This window comes from Chionomys nivalis, chromosome 15 (assembly GCF_950005125.1).
Source record: "Chionomys nivalis chromosome 15, mChiNiv1.1, whole genome shotgun sequence".
NCBI lineage: Eukaryota > Metazoa > Chordata > Mammalia > Rodentia > Cricetidae > Chionomys > Chionomys nivalis.
The window spans coordinates 70,286,831-70,304,354 of NC_080100.1; the positions used below are offsets into that span (position 1 = coordinate 70,286,831).

Sequence of the window (17,524 nt, forward strand, 5' to 3'; positions counted from 1 at the left end):
AGGTTTTTTGAAGCTGTAAGGGTTTGTGATGAAATACATATCACATCTGCACAAACATACACTAGATTTCAGGGACTCCCAGACTTTTGGTTGTTAAGCCAGAATTCTAATATCCCTTCAAAGGAAGGTCTGAGAATCATCAGCTCAGAGGAAAACCAAGAAATACACATTCACTATACCATTTTTCTTTTGTGTGTGTGTTTTTAAACTTCTTCTTTTCCTCTATACAGGATGGGTTCTGCCGCAAGGAGATGGGTATACCTTCCCCTGGGCTGCATCATGCTGTTCAATCTCACTAACACTAAAGGGAGTGCTTGCCAGCATCAGAGCGGGCATCACAGAAGATGAGCATGGAACACATGCTCTCTGACACTCATAGACCTCAAGGAACTCAAGACAGAGCACAGTGTGGATGCCTTCTGAAATTTTATGTTGTTCTTGAAAAAAATCTCAGAGGCCCAGGCATTACAGTATCTTCTTAAACATAGCTCAAGACTTCAGGACATGTACATAGACTGTTCGCTTTCAAGGTCTCATGGAATGGGCAGAAGACAGGTGGTATCTTCCAACTATAATTTTCCACAGAAAATGAGAAGAGTTGATTTGAAGGTATACCTATGGAAGTAGTGAAGTGGCATTATTAAAAATTTGATATTTAGTACTTCTTGCAATTTCATGTTTATCTAGCTAACAAATTTGTCTTGTTTACTTTCTTATGATAATTATAAAAATAATTAAAAGAATAAGAAAATTATAATTTTCTAATTAAAATAAATAAATTTTACATAATTTAGAAATCATGAGAGTGCTTGATTATAAATGATCTTGGAATATAAATATTGCTAGATCATTAAAAATCATCTTATTGCCCCCCATGAGTAGTTCATAAGAAAGTCATACAGCTCTGTATTCATATTGTAAGACTTAAATACCAGGCTTGTTGCAGCCTTTTGAACAAAACATTTTTCAATTGGGTTGCTTAGAAGAATGGAATCTTATATTAAGAAATATTAATTTTCCTTGATACTATAGAACTAGATTAGAAAATATGTTTTACATTTAGGAAGGAAAACAAAAAAATACCTCAAGCAAGATGCCAAGTGAGAGCAGAATCTGTTAGTACTTGCCAAATCACATCTCCTATTGTAATTAAAATTCTGATTTCCAGTTTCTTCATCTAGCTATATAATTTTGTTATTGATAGTGGTTGGAGTATTTGCATATATTAAAGTATTTTGTCAATAATTTGTTATCTAAAAGCATTTTATCAATTGTCTTTGGAAATACTACTTCACATGAAAATACAATTTTTTAAAACTAATCAGTAGAGTGAAGTTGTAATTAATTTTATAAGGTATCTTGTACTCTAATATTGACTTTAAAAGTGTGCCCCAACTAATGCCAGTATCTAAAAGTGATTTAATATTGATATAATGTTGTTTGCTTTCTGAAATTACATTTCAATACTAATGCATCTTATATATTAAATATTTTTCTACATACTAAGACTAAAACCTTTATGGTACAGTTCTTTTTTAAGTGTATGGTCATGTTTCCTATGTGTGTGCATGTGTGTGTGTGTGCACTATGGGTGTGCAGTACCTGCAGAGACTAGAAAAGCACATTGGATCCCCTGGTGTGGGGTTACAGACAGTTTGGACTTACCATGTGGGTGCCAAGAATTGAACCCAAATCCTCTGGGAGAACAATCAGTGCTCTCAACCTCTGAGACATCTCTCCAGCCCTGTGGTATAATTCATACCATCACAACATTCAAAAAGGAACAACAAAGACACATGAAGAAGCTACAGTTTAGCAAACACAGCATGATGGACGTTTTGTCTAGATATTATGTCAGTCACATTTTATACTCACAGTCATTTTTATATTATTTACAACACACAACCATATCCATCAGCAGTATCAGCTTTAAAGGAATGTGCCAAGCCCAAGAATGGCACACAGTGGATGAGGAAATTGCCATGGCAAGGAATGGTTTCAGGAAACTACCAATGCTACAGTAGTGACTTGATTCTATGCTTCACATTAATACTTCTACAGTAATGATTTCATCCTATGCTTCAAGTCAATACTTCTATAGTAATGACTTCATCCTATGCTCCAAGTCAGTACTTCTTTGGTAATGACTTCATCCTATGTTCCAAGTCAGTACTTCTATAGTAATGACTTCATCCTATGTTCCAAGTCAATACTTCTATAGTAATGACTTCATCTTATGCTCCAAGTCAATATTCAATAGTAATGACTTCATCCTATGCTCCAAGTAAATACTTTGGCGACTTGAAAAGTGGCTATAGTTGGTAAAGTGCTTGTGGCACAAACATAGGGCTAAGATTAGATATTCATGCAGAGGAGCATGTGTCTGTATGCCCAACACTGGGAAAGAGGAGACAGGAAGATTCCTGGCACTTCCTGGACAACCACCCTACCAGAATTGGTGAATGAGACTCAGCGAGAAGCCTGATCTCAGGAAATGAGAGAGTAGTAGAGGAAGATACCTAATGCTACCCTCTGCCCACTCCCACCACTGCCCACCCCACCACTGCCCACCCCACCCCTGCACACTCCTACCCCTGCACATTCCACCCCTGCCCACTTCCAGCCTGTGTCTTTGACAAAAAGGCTTGTAAACTTGTTGCAGTTTCTAAGTTCCAAAGTGAGAGGGACTCAAAGCAGTTTGAAGATTGTCATATATACAAGAAGAACCAGATGTTTAAAAAATTTCCACACTTTTCCAGGGTAAAGAACCAATAGAAATCTGCCCTATAGATTTCCTAATTGGCTATTGTGAAGACATTGTGAAAAACATTGTTTTCAATTATTTTGATGATTATGACACATCTTTCTCTGTGCAAAATGATATAGGTATAATAAAATTAAAACTTAAAAAACAGCAAAATAAATACTGGATAAAAATGTAATTGTCTGATGGTTTGACTTGAATAAACCTTGAAATAAAGGGGGTGCATTATCTGAGTTAGAACCAATCCCAAATTCTCATGAAGTACTACTATGGCTTTCATAAGGGTTTATATACATACACAAATTTAAGGAAGGTAAACAAGCAGCACACAAACAGCAGGATAAGAACTTTCAGTGTTAAAGAAGGAACAAACACCTTCAGTGGCACATGCCTTTAATCCCAGTATTTGCAGATCAATGGCAGAGGCAGGCAGACCTCTGTGAGGTGGAGGCCAGCCTGGTCTACAGAGCAAGGTCCAGGACAGCCAAGGCTACACAGAGAAATCTTGTCTTGAAATTAAAAAAAAAGAAAAAAAGAAATCTCTTAGTTTTCAAATATGACTTGACAAGTTGCCTTAGTGGTGGTTCTGTTTCTGCAAAGAGACATTATGACTACACCCATGGCACTCTTATAAAAGAAACCACTTAATTGGGGCTGACTTACAGTTTCTGAGGTTTCGTACATTATCAACAAGGCAGGGAATATGACAGACTGCCAGCAGGTCTGGTGCTGGAGAGGGTCTGAGAGTTCTAAATCTGAATCTTCAGGTATCAAGAAGAGTTAGCTACTAGTTTGAGATTCTGAAATCTCAAAGCCCATTCCCCAGTGATGCATTCCCTCCAGCAAGGCCACACCTACTCCAAAAAGGTCACGCCTAATACTGCAACTCCTTAGGAGTCTATTAGGGCCATTTTCTTTCAAACTACCACACAGGTATTATTTCATGTAACCGAGTATTGCATATACCAGTTAGGTAGCAAGCAGAATGAAACTATAGGTCCAATATATTTTTAGGTTGAAAGTATTTTGCCCGTTAAGGGAGGAGCCCTGGGCTTTGGAAATCAGCTGGTATTAGTGAGATGATTGAAATCCATTTTCTATAAGCAGGCTGAATGGTGTCATGGCTTTCCTTGGAAACAATTTAATAGGTTTCATAATCTGCATATGAATGATGACAGTTTGATAGTACAGTGATGGGGAGAGTCTTCTGTTCTGTGTTAATTTCATTGGTTAAATAAAGAGACTGCCTTGGCCCTTTAATAGAACAGAAAATTAGGTAGGCGGAGTAGACAGAACAGAATGCTCGGAGAAAAAAAGCTGAGTCAGGCAGTCACCATGATTCTCCCACTCCAGACAGAGGCAGGTTAAGATCTTTCCTGGTAAGCCAGCTCTTGGTGCTACACAGAATATTAGAAATGGGTTAGATCAATATGTAAGAGCTAGCCAATAAAAGGTTAAAACTAATGGGCCAAGCAGTGTTTAAAAGAATACAGTTTCCGTGTAATTATTTTGGATAAAGCTAGCCGGGTGGCGGGACACAGCCCACCGCTCCTCCTCACTACAGAGTGGTGCCCAGTGTGGTAATGAACACCACGTAAAATCTGAGAGGGCTTAAAAAGTAGAGAGAGAGAATTTAAGACAGTTTTTTGCTGTTTCTGGGTTGCTTGCCACAAAAAAATTGTCCTGACTCAGCAGCAGAAAAAAACTGGCTGTTTTAAAATGCCGGCTTTTTGGACTATGCCGCCATTGCAATCTCTGTCTGGCTCCTGTGGGAGACAGAGCTTTTAAATGGAGCATTTGGAGTAAAGTGCTACAATTTGTTTGATGGCAACTAGACTCGCTCTGTGCCTAAAAGAAAGTTATTGTGTGCTGCGGCTCAGAGGCACAAGCAGCTCCCCCACACTACAGGTACAATATGCAAGGATCAGAGGCACAAGGGGCTCCACCATGTTGGACTGGGCAGGGCAAGCAGACAGTACCTGTTTTTGACCTAGGAATGTCACAGCTTAGATTTTTTTTATTACAATTATTTTTATTCCTTTTTAATTAAAATTTCCACCTGTCCCCGTTTCCCATTTCCCTCTCCCTCCTCCCAAATGTTGCCCCTCCCCCCACTCCCCTTTCCCTATCCCCACTACTCTTCTCCTCCCCCCACTCCATTCCCCCTCCCTCTCAATACTGAAGAGCAGTCCAAATTCCCTGCCCTGCGGGAAGACCAAGGTCCTCCCACTTCTATCTAGGTCCAGGAAGGTGATCTTCCAAACAGGCTAACCTCCTACATAGCCAGTTCATGTATTAGGATCAGAACCTAGTGCCATTGTCCTTGGCTTCTCATCAGCCTTCATTGTCCGCCATGTTCAGAGAGTCCAGTTTCAACCCATGCTTATTCAGTCCCAGTCCAGCTGGCCTTGGTGGGCTCCCAATAAATCAGTTCCAATGTCACAGTGGGTGGGTGCACCCCTCGTGGTCCTGACTTCCTCACTCATGTTTTCCCTCCTTCTGCTCCTCATTTGGACCTTAAGAGCTCAGACCATTGCTCCAAATTGAGTCTCTGTCTCTATCTCGATCCATCACCAGATGAAGGTTCTAAGGTGATATGTAAGATATTCATCAATATAGGATAGGATCATTTCAGGTTCCTCTCCTCAGTTGCCCAAGGTACCAGCTGGGGACATCTCCCTGGACACCTGCAAGCCCCTCTAGAGTCAAGTCTCTAGCCAACCCTAAGATGGCTCCCTTAGTTAGGATATATACTTCGCTGCTCCCGTATCCATCCTTCCTATATCCCAAACATCCCAATCCCTCAAGCTCCTCCCATCTTCCCCTTCTCATGTTTCTCATCCCATTTGTCCTTAGTCCAATGCCACCGCACCCGCTAGTTCCCAGTTTTTGCTCGGCAATCTTGTCTACTTCCCCTTTACAGGCGGATGACTATACGATTTTCTTTGGGTTCACTTTCTTATTTAGCTTCTCTAGGATCACAAATTATATGCTCAATGTCCTTTATTTATGGCTAGAAACCAATTATGAGTGAATACATCCCAAGTTCCTCTCTTTGGGTCTGGGATACCTAACTCAGGATAGTATTTTCTATTTCCATCCATTTGCATGCAAAATTCGAGAAGACATTGTTTTTTACCGCTGAGTAGTACTCTAATATGTATATATTCCACTTTCTTCATCCATTCCTCCATTGAAGGGCATCTAGGTTGTTTCCAGGTTCTGGCTATTACAAACAATGTTGCTATAAACACAGTTGAACAGATACTTTTGTCATATGATAGGGCATCTCTTGGTTATATTCCCAAGAGTGGTATTACTGGATCTGGGGGTAGGTTGATCCCAATTTTCCTGAGAAATCGCCACACAGATTTCCAAAGTGGTTGCACTAGTTTGCATTCCCACCAGCAATGGATGAGTGTGCCCCTTCCTCCACAACCTCTCCAGCAAAGGCTATCATTGGTGTTTTTGATTTTAGCCATTCTGACAGGTGTAAGATGGGATCTCAAAGTTGTTTTAATTTGCATTTCCCTTATCACTAAGGCGGTTGAGCATGACCTTAAGTGTCTTTTGGCCATTTGAATTTCTTTTGTTGAGAATTCTCTGTTCAGTTCAGTGCCCCATTTTTTAACTGGGTTAATTAGCATTTTAAAGTCTAGTTTCTTGAGTTCTTTATATATTTTGGAAATCAGACCTTTGTCTCTTGTAGGGTTGGTGAAGATCTTCTCCTAGTCAGTGGGTTGCCTTTTTGTCTTAGTGACAGTGTCCTTTGCTTTACAGAATCTTCTCAGTTTCAGGAGGTCCCATTTATTCAATGTTGTCCTTAATGTCTGTGCTGCTGGCAATAAATGTAGGAAGTGTTCTCCTGTGCCCATATGTTGTAGAGTATTTCCCACTTTTTCTTCTATCAGGTTCAGTGTGTTCAGACTGATATTGTGGTCTTTAATCCATTTGGACTTGAGTTTTGTGCATGGCGATAGATATGGATCTATTTTCATTCTTCTACATGTTGACAACCAGTTCTGCCAGCACCATTTGTTGAAGATGCTCTCTTTTTTCCATTGAATACTTTTAGCTCCTTTATCAAAAATCAGGTGTTCATATGTTTGTGGGTTAAAATCAGGGTCTTCTACTCGCTTCCATTGATCCCCTTCTCTGTTTTTATGCCAATACCAAGCTGTTTTCAATACTGAAGCTCTGTAATAGAGTTTGAAGTCAGGGATGGTTATGCCTCCAGACGATCCTTTATTATATAATATTGTTTTGGCTATGCTGAGCTTTTTGTTTTTCCATATAAAGTTGATTAATGTCCTCTGAAGATCTGTGAAGAATTTTGATGGGATTTTAATGGGGATTGCATTGAATCTATAAATTGCCCTTGGTAGAATTGCCAATTTTACTATGCTGATCCTCCCAATCCAAGAGCAAGGTAGATCCTTCCATTTTCTGGTATCCTCCTCAATTTCTTTCTCAAAGACCTAAAGTTCTTGTCAAATAGATCCTTCACTTCCTTGGTTAGGGTTACCCCAAGATATTTTATGCTATTTGTGGCTATCGTGATTGGTGATGCTTCTCTGATTTCCCTCTCTGCTTCCTTATCCTTTGTGTATAGGAGGGCAACTGCTTTTTCGAATTGATCTTGTATCCTGCCATGCTACTCAATGTTTTTATCAGCTGTAGGAGTTCTTTGCTGGAGTTTTTGGGATCACTTATGTACACTATCATATCATCTGCAAATAATGAAAGTTTAACTTCTTCCTTTCCAATTTGAATCCCTTTGATCCCCTTATATTGTCTTATTGCTATCGCTAGAATTTCAAGCACTATATTAAAGAGGTATGGAGAGAGTGGACAGCCTTGTTGTGTTCCTGATTTTAGTGGAATAGCTTTGAGTTTCTCTCCATTTAATTTGATGTTAGCTGTCGGCTTGCTATAAATAGCTATTATTATACTTAGGTACGACCCTTGTATCCCTAATCTCTCTAAGACCTTTATCATAAAGGGATATTGAATTTTGTCAAATGCTTTTTCAGCATCTAATGAAATGATCATATGGTTTTTTTCTTTCAGTTTATTTATATGATGGATTACATTGATAGATTTTCGTATCTTGAACCAGCCCTGCATCTCTGGGATGAAGCCTACTTGATCATAATGGATAATTTTTCTAATGTGTTCTTGGATTCAGTTTGCCAATATTTTATTGAGGATTTTCACATCGATGTTCATGAGTGATATTGGCCTGTAGTTCTCTTTCTTGGTTGTGTCTTTGTGTGGTTTTGGTATCAGAGTAACTGCAGCTTCATAAAAGGAATTTGGCAATGACCTCTCTGTTTCTAATTGTTAAATACCTTAAGGAGTATAGGTATTAGGTCTTCTTGGAAGTTCTGGAAGAATTCTGCATTGAAGCAGTCTGGACCTGGGCCTTTGTTGGTAGTGAGGTTTTTTATAACAACTTCTAATTCTTCATGACTAACAGGTATATTTAGAATGTTCACCTGGTCCTGGTTTAACTTTGGTATATGGTACTTATCTAAAAAAGTGTCCATTTCTTTTACATTTTCCAATTTTCTGGCATACAGGCTTTTGTAGTAAGATCTAATGATTCTCTGAAATTCCTCTGTGTCTGTGGTTATGTCTCACTTTTCGTTTCTGATCTTGTTAATTTGCGTATTCTCTCTCCGCAGTTTGATTAGTTTGGATAGGGGTTTATCAATCTTATTGATTTTCTCCATGAACCAGCTTTTTGTTTCATTGATTCTTTGGATTGTTTTCTGTGTTTCTATTTTGTTGATTTCAGCCCTCAGTTTGATTATTTCCAGTCTTCTACTTCTCCTAAGTGAGTCTGCTTCTTTTTTTTTCTAGAGCTTTCAGGTGGGCTATTAAGTCTCCAACGTGTGATTTTTCTGTTTTCTTTAAGTGGGCACTTAATGCTATGAACTTTCCTCTTAGCACTGCTTTCATAGTGTCCCATAGGTTTGAGTATGTTTTTTTTTTTTTTTAATTTTTTTATTTTCACTCCATTCCCCCTCCCTCTCGATACTGAAGAGCAGTCCAAATTCCCTGCCCTGCGGGAAGCCAAGGTCCTTCTATCTATGTCCAGAAAGGTGAGCGTCCAAACAGGCTAAGCTCCCACAAAGCCAGTTCATGTATTAGGATCGAAACCTAGTGCCATTGTCCTTGGCTTCTCATCAGTCTTCATTGACCGCCATGCTCAGAGAGTCCGGAATCAACCCATGCTTATTCAGTCCCAGACCAGCTGGCCTTGGTGGGCTCCCAATAAATCAGTTCCACTGTCACAGTGGGTGGGTGCATCCCTCGTGGTCCTGATTTTTTGCTCATGTTCTCCCTCCTTCTGCTCCTCATTTGGACCTTAAGAGCTCAGACCGTTGCTCCAAATTGAGACTCTGTCTCTACCTCGATCCATCGCCAGATGAAGGTTCTAAGGTGATATGCAAGATATTCATCAGTATAGGATAGGGTCATTTCAGGTTCCCTCTCCTTAGTTGCCCAAGGTACCAGCTGGGGACATATTCCTGGACACCTGCGAACCCCTCAAGAGTCAAGTCTCTTGCCAACCCTAAGATGGCTCCCTTAGATAGGATATATACTTCGCTGCTCCCGTATCCATCCTTCCTATATCCCAACCATCCCAATCCTCCGAGCTCCTCCCATCCTCCCCTTCTCATATTTCTCACCCCATTTCCCCTTTGCCCCATGCCACCTCACCCGCAAGTTCCCAGTTTTTGCCCTGGAATCTTGTCTACTTCCCCCTCTCCATGCGGATGACTATATGATTTTCTTTGGGTTCACTTTCTTATTTAGCTTCTATAGGATCACACATTATATGCTTAATGTCTTTTATTTTATGGCTAGAAACCGATTATGAGTGAGTACATCCCACGTTCCTCTTTTTGAGTCTGGGATACCTCACTCAGGATAGTGTTTTCTATTTCCATCCATTTGCACGCAAAATTCGAGAAGTCATTGTTTTTTACTGCTGAGTAGTACTCTAATATGTATATATTCCACACTTTCTTCATCCATTCCTCCATTGAAGGGCATCTAGGTTGTTTCCAGGTTTTGGCTATTACAAACAATGCTGCTATGAACATAGTTGAACAGATACTTTTGTCATTTGATGTGGCATCTCTTGGGTATATTCCCAATAGTGGTATTACTGGATCTTGGGGTAGGTTGATCCCAAATTTCCTGAGAAATCGCCACACTGATTTCCAAAGTGGTTGCACAAGTTTGCATTCCCACCAGCAATGAATGAGTGTGCCTCTTTCTCCACAACCTCTCCAGCAAAGGCTATCATTGGTGTTCTTGATTTTAGCCATTCTGACAGGTGTAAGATGGTATCTCAAAGTTGTTTTAATTTGCATTTCCCTTATCGCTAAGGAGGTTGAGCATGACCTTAGGTGTCTTTTGGCCATTTGAATTTCTTCTGTTGAGAATTCTCTGTTCAGATCAGTGCCCCATTTTTTTATTGGGTTCATTAGCATTTTAAAGTTTAGTTTCTTGAGTTCTTTATATATTTTGGTGATCAGACCTTTGTCTGTTGCAGGGTTGGTGAAGATCTTCTCCCAGTCAGTGGGTTGCCTTTTTGTCTTAGTGACAGTGTCCTTTGCTTTACAGAAGCTACTCAGTTTCAGGAGGTCCCATTTATTCAATGTTGCCCTTAATGTCTGTGCTGCTGGGGATAAACGTAGGAAGTGATCTCCTGTACCCATATGTTGTAGAGTACTTCCAACTTTTTCTTCTATCAGGTTCAGTGTGTTCAGACTAATATTGAGGTCTTTAATCCATTTGGACTTGAGTTTTGTGCATGGTGATAGATATGGATCTATTTTCATTCTTCTACACGTTGACAACCAGTTCTGCCAGCACCATTTGTTGAAGATGCTCTCTTTTTTCCATTGAATACTTTTAGCTCCTTTATCAAAAATTAGGTGTTCATAAGTTTGTGGGTTAAAATCAGGGTCTTCTACTCGGTTCCATTGGTCGACTTCTCTGTTTTTATGCCAATACCAAACTGTTTTCAATACTGAGGCTCTGTAATAGAGTTTGAGGTCAGGGATGGTAATGCCTCCAGACGATCCTTTATTATATAAGATTGTTTTGGCTATCCTGGGTTTTTTGTTTCTCCATATAAAGTTGATTATTGTCCTCTCAAGATCTGTGAAGAATTTTGATGGGATTTTGATGGGGATTGCATTGAATCTATAAATTGCCCTTGGTAGAATTGCCATTTTTACTATGTTGATCCTCCCTATCAAGAGCAAGGGAGATCCTTCCATTTTCTGGTATCCTCCTCAATTTCTTTCTTCATTGACTTAAAGTTCTTGTCAAATAGATCCTTTACTTCCTTGGTTAGGGTTACCCCAAGATATTTTATGCTATTTGTGGCTATCGTGAAGGGTGATGCTTCTCTGATTTCCATCTCTGCTTCCTTATCCTTTGTGTATAGGAGGGCAACTGATTTTTTTGGAATTGATCTTGTATCCTGCAATGCTACTAAAGGTGTTTATCAGCTGAAGGAGTTCTTTGCTGGAGTTTTTGGGGTCGCTTATGTACACTATCATATCGTCTGCAAATAATGAAAGTTTAACTTCTTCCTTTCCGATTTGAATCCCTTTGATCCCCTTATGTTGTCTTATTGCTATTGCTAGAATTTCAAGCACTATATTAAAGAGGTATGGAGAGAGTGGACAACCTTGTCGTGTTCCTGATTTTAGTGGAATAGCTTTGAGTTTCTCTCCATTTAATTTGATGTTAGCTGACGGCTTGCTATAAATAGCTTTTATTATAGTTAGGAACGACCCTTGTATTCCTAATCTCTCTAAGACCTTTATCATAAAGGGATGTTGAATATTGTCAAATGCTTTTTCAGCATCTAATGAAATGATCATATGGTTTTTTTCTTTCAGTTTATTTATATGATGGATTACATTGATAGATTTTCGTATGTTGAACCAGCCCTGCATCTCTGGGATGAAGCCTACCTCATCATAATGGATAATTTTTCTGATGTGTTCTTGGATTCGGTTTGCCAGTATTTTATTGAGTATTTTTGCGTCGATGTTCATGAGTGAGATTGGCCTGTAGTTCTCTTTCTTGGTTGTGTCTTTGTGTGGTTTTGGTATCAGAGTAACTTCAGCTTCATAAAAGGAATTTGGCAATGACTTCTCTGTTTCAATATTGTGAAATACATTAAGGAGTATAGGTATTAGGTCTTCTTGGAAGTTCTGGTAGAATTCTGCATTGAAGCCATCTGGACCTGGGCTTTTTTTGGTGGGGAGGTTTTTTATAACAACTTCTAATTCTTCGCGACTAACAGGTCTATTTACATTGTTCACCTGGTCCTGGTTTAACTTTGGTATATGGTACTTATCTAAAAAAGTGTCCATTTCTATAACATTTTCCAATTTTGTGGCATACAGATTTTTGTAGTAAGATCTAATGATTCTCTGAATTTCCTCTGAGTCTGTGGTTATGTCTCCCTTTTCGTTTCTGATTTTGTTAATTTGCGTATTCTCTCTCCGCCGTTTGATTAGTTTGGATAGGGGTTTATCAATCTTATTGATTTTCTCCATGAACCAGCTTTTTGTTTCATTGATTCTTTGGATTGTTTTCTGTGTTTCTATTTTGTTGATTTCAGCCCTCAATTTGATTATTTCCAGTCTTCTACTTCTCCTAGGTGAGTCTGCTTCTTTTTTTTCTAAAGCTTTCAGGTGGGCTATTAAGTCTCCAATGTGTGCTTTCTCTGTTTTCTTTAAGTGGGCACTTAATGCTATGAATTTTCCTCTTAGCACTGCTTTCATAGTGTCCCATAGGTTTGAGTATGTTGTGTCTTCGTTTTCATTGAATTCAAGAAAGACTTTAATTTCTTTCTTTATTTCTTCCTTGATCCAGGTGAGGTTCAGTAGTTGACTGTCCAGTTTCCAAGAGTTCATAGGCTTTCTGGGGATAGCATTGTTGTTGAATTCTAACTTTAATCCATGGTGATCTGATAAGACACAGGTGGTTACTAATATTTTTTTGTAACTGTGTAAGTTTGCTTTGTTACCGAGTATGTGGTCTATTTTCGAGAAGGTTCCATGAGCTGCAGAGAAGAAGGTATATTCTTTCCTATTTGGGTGGAATGTTCTATAGATGTCTGTTAAGTCCATTTGATTCATTACCTCCCTTAATCCTCTTATTTCTCTGTTAGGTTTCTGTCTGATTGACCTGTCCATTGGTGAGAGAGGAGTGTTGAAATCTCCTACTATTAGTGTGTGTGGTTTGATGACTGCCTTGAGTTTTAGTAACGTTTCTTTTACATAAGTGGGTGCTTTTATATTAGGGGCATATATATTCAGGATTGAGATTTCATCCTGGTGAATTGTTCCTGTTATGAGTACACAGCAGGGAGGTCCACAGCAGCTCCAGGGAGGTTCACCCCCTTCTTTCTGCCCAAGGAACCACCATTCTCCACCTCTGTCACCTGGAAGTCAGCGCCTTTCTCCTTCACCTGCAGTGAAATGAGCCCATCATCCACATAGATCTTGCTGCCCACTTCCACCACCTTGCAGATGTTCTTATAGTCCAGCCACAGGGTGTTCTCGTCACACTTCTCCATGTAGGCATTGTCCAGGGTGATCTTCAGGGTAGCTCCCTTCTTCAGCTCAACTTCTGCAGTGCTGCTGCCTTTGATGAGTCCAGTCCGGATCTCAGGCCCCTTTGTGTCCAGAGCCACAGCAACAGGCCGGTAAAGAATGGGATCTGAGGCGAAGCTTTCTGTGGCTGCACACACGTTCTTGATAGTTTCCGCATGGTACTCATGAGTTCCATGAGAGAAATTGAGACGAGCCACATTCATTCCTGACTTGATCATCTCCTTCAGCATCTCCACAGACCGGGAAGCAGGACCAATGGTACAAATGATGCCAGTGTTGCGGGCCGTGATGGGTGCGGAGTCAATGTCCAGGCGGCACAAATGTTCCAAGAAGGTGTCAGCCATGGCTGCATGCAGCTGCTGGGTTTGAATGAAGGCAGTACCTGCTTCGCTGTGTGGCTTCGGCATGGTTCCTGAGGTCCTCGGGCGTACTCCGGATCCTGCAACGATTCCCAAGTCGGACGACTGAAGGGTCGAGACGAGTCTCTGGTGTCACATGTGTGTTTCTCATTAAAGCTTTTGATGAAATTAATTCACTTTCATATGAACGTGATTATCTTTCAAAGTAAAGCTTGTACTGAGAAAAGGAACACTGATCTCAGTTCTAAGAATGCTTTGAAATGTACCATAGAAGTGCGTCACTTTTTAGAGAAAAACATGTGCGTTTCTCAATATAGCTTTTCATGTGTGTGTGGTTTGATGACTACCTTGAGTTTTAGTAATGTTTCTTTTACATAAGTGGGTGCTTTTATATTAGGGGCATATCTATTCAGGATTGAGACTTCATCCTGATGAATTGTTCCTGTTATGAGTAAAAAAATGTCCCTCTGAGTCTCTTCTGATTGCTTTTAGTTTGAAGTCAACTTTCTTAGAAATTAGTATGTCCACACCTGCTTGTTTCTTAGGTCCATTTGCTTGATAAATCTTTTCCCAGCCCTTTACTCTGAGTAGATGTCTGTCTGTCTGTCTTTGTGGTTGAGTTTTTTTTTTTTTTTTTGCAAACAGCAGAATGTTGGATCCTGTTTTCATATCCAATCTCTTAGCCTGTGCCTCTTTATAGGTGAGTTGTGTCCATTGATATTAAGTGATATTAATGACCAGTGGTTGTTAATTCCGGTCATTTTTCCTTTCTTTCTTTCTTTCTTTCTTTCTTTCTTTCTTTCTTTCTTTCTTTCTTTCTTTTGGTAGTAGAGTTTGTGTGTTTCCCTTCTTCAAGTTGTGCTGGTGAAGGGTCATTAGATGGCTGTGTTATTGTGGGCATTGTTGGACTCCTTGGGTTGTGATTTTCCAATTACTTTCTGTAAGCCTGGATTTGTGGCTACGTATTGTTTAAATTTGTTTTTATCCTGGAAAATTTTGTTTTCTCCATTTATAGTGAAAGAAAGCTTGGCTGGGTATAGTAGTCTGGGCTTGCATCCATGGTCTCTGAGTTTCTGCAGTACATCTATCCAGGACCTTCTGGCTTTTATGGTTTCCATAGAGAAGTCAGGTGTAAGTCTGATAGGTTTACCTTTATAGGTAATTTGACATTTTTCCTTTGCAGCTCTTAATATTCTTTCTTTATTCTGTATGTTTTGTGTTTTGATTATTATATGACGAGGAGATTTTTTTTTTGATCCAGTTGATTTGGTGGTCTGTATGCTTCTTGGACCTTCAAAGGAATATCTTTCTTAAGGTTGGGAAAGTTTTCTTCTACAAGTTTATTAAATATATTTTCTGGACCATTGAGCTGTACTTCTTCTCCTTCTTCTATTCCTATTATTCTTAGGTTTGGTCTTTTTATTGTGTCCCATATTTCCTGAATGTTTTGTGATGAGAATTTGTTGGTTATGCTGTTTCTTTTGATCAGTGTGTTTATTTTCTCTATGGTATCTTCAGTGTCTGAGATTCTTTCTTCTATCTCTTGCAATTTGTTGGTAGTACTTGTCTCTGTAGTTCCTGTTCGTTTATCCAAATTTTCCATCTCCATCCTTCCCTCGGTTTGTGTTTTCTTCATTACTTCCACTTCATTCTTCAAGACTTGAACCGTTTCCCTTACCTGTTTGATTACTTTTTCTTGTTTCTCTTTGTTTTCTTGGGTATCTTTGAGAGATTTATTCATTTCCTCTACCTTTTTGTTTGTAATCTCTAATTGTTTATGGCAGTTTTTCGCCTCCTGTTTAAGGTCCTCTATTATTTTCATATAATTCACTTTTGAGTCAAATTCTTCTAATTCTTCTGGAATAGGGTGTACAATTTTTCTTATTTCGGGATTCCTGGATTCTGGTGATGTCACATTGCCTTTCAGGTTGTTGGAGGAATTCTTGCATTGGCGCCCGCACATCTCTTCCTTCAAATGGAGCCAGGAGAGGCCTGGTGTCTTGGTCCAGTCTTTGCTGTGACTAACACTCTAGGTGTATCTCCTCAGTGTAGGGGCAGGAACCGTTCCCTTCTAGATGGACTCCTCAACACCAAAACATGGAAGACTGGTAGTCTAATGACCTGCGGACAAAAGGGCAAATGTGGGGATATGGTTGGGACGAGTAGAACACAGGCGACCCTGCAGTACAACTGGAGGTGTTGCGCTCCCTTCTGGGGGTTCTTGAGGCCTTCCCGGTAGGCAGGCACTCACCACTCTGAGTGGGTAACATTAGAGTAGGAGCAGGAAGCTGTTCCTTAGCAAAGGACCTTGCAGACAAGGCAGGCTTGGGGGGGCGTGTGTAGGAAAGAAAGCCCTGCAGCATGAACTGGCGGAGGGGGGTTTGTGCTCTTTTCCAGGACATTCCACCCCTGGATAACACACACTCACCCATCCAGATGGAACTTCTCAGCACCTACAGAAGGACATATGGTTGCCCAATAAGCCAGGGACCAAGGGAAGAAGGAGGAAAGCAGGGCAGGTCCAGAAGAGCACAGCAGACCCTGCAGCCCCAGCAGCAGGGGCCTGTGCTCCCTAGTGGGTCCCTTTATGCCTGCCTGCTAGTCAGACACACACTGCTCTGGGTGGGTAGCCTTAGTGTAGGAGCAGGAAGCTGATCCTCAGCAAAGGACCTTGCAGACAAGGCAGGCTTGGGGGGGGGCACGTGTGTAGGAAAGAAAGCCCTGCAGCAGGAGCTGGGGGAGGGGTGTGTGTGCTCTCTTCTGGGACAGTCCGTCCCTGGATAGCACGCACTCACCCGTCCAGATGGAACTTCTCAGCACCTACACAGGGACACTGGGTAGCCCAATGAGCAAGGGAAAAAGGGAAGAAGGAGGCAGGCAGAACAGATCCAGAAGAGCACAGCAGACCCACCAGCTCCAGCAGGAGGGGCATGCACTCCCTCACGGGGAACTTGAGGCCTGCCTGCTAGTCAGGCAATCACCTCTCTGGGTGGGTAGACTTAGTGTAGGAGAACGAAGTTGATCCTCAGTAAAGGATCTTGCAGACAAGGCAGGCTTGGGGGCTGTACAAGCTTTACTTTGAAAGATAATCACGTTCTTTTGAAAGTGTATTCATTTCATGAAAAGCTTTAGTAAGAAATGCACATGTGTTTCTTTGTAAAGAGAAGCAGTTTGCGCCAAGTCAAAGTATTGTTAGAAGGGAGTTCAGTGTTCCTTTTCTCTGTACAAGCTTTACTTTGAAAGGTAGTTATGTTCTTTTGAAAGTGTATTCATTTCATGAGAAGCTTTAGTAAGAAACACACATGTGTTTCTCGGTAAAGATAAACACTCGTTTGCGACATGTCAAAGTATTGTTAGAAGTGATCAGTGTTCCATTTGTCTGCCCAAGCTTTACTTTGAAAGATAATCACGTTCTTTTAAAATTGCATTCATTTTATGAAAAGCTTTAGTAAGAAATGCACATGTGTTTCTTTGTAAAGTGAAGCAGTTGTTTGCGACATGACAAAGTATTGTAAAAAGTGAGATTAGTGTTCCTTTTCTCTGTATAAGCTTTAATTTGAAAGATAATCACATTCTTTTGAAAGTGTATTCATTTCATGAGAAGCTATAGGAAGAAACACTCATGAGTTTCTTTTTAAAGAGAAGCAGTTTTTTGCGACATGTCAAAGTACTGTTAGAAGTGAGATCAGTGTTCCTTTTCCTTGTACATGCTTTACTTTGAAAGATAATTATGTTCTTTT

General features: G+C 40.2%; 1 pseudogene; it reads left to right on the top strand.

The window, feature by feature from the left end:
- Positions 1–231: 231 nt before the first annotated feature.
- LOC130887158 (protein FAM237B-like) lies at positions 232–627 on the top strand (annotated as a pseudogene).
- Positions 628–17,524: the final 16,897 nt, after the last annotated feature.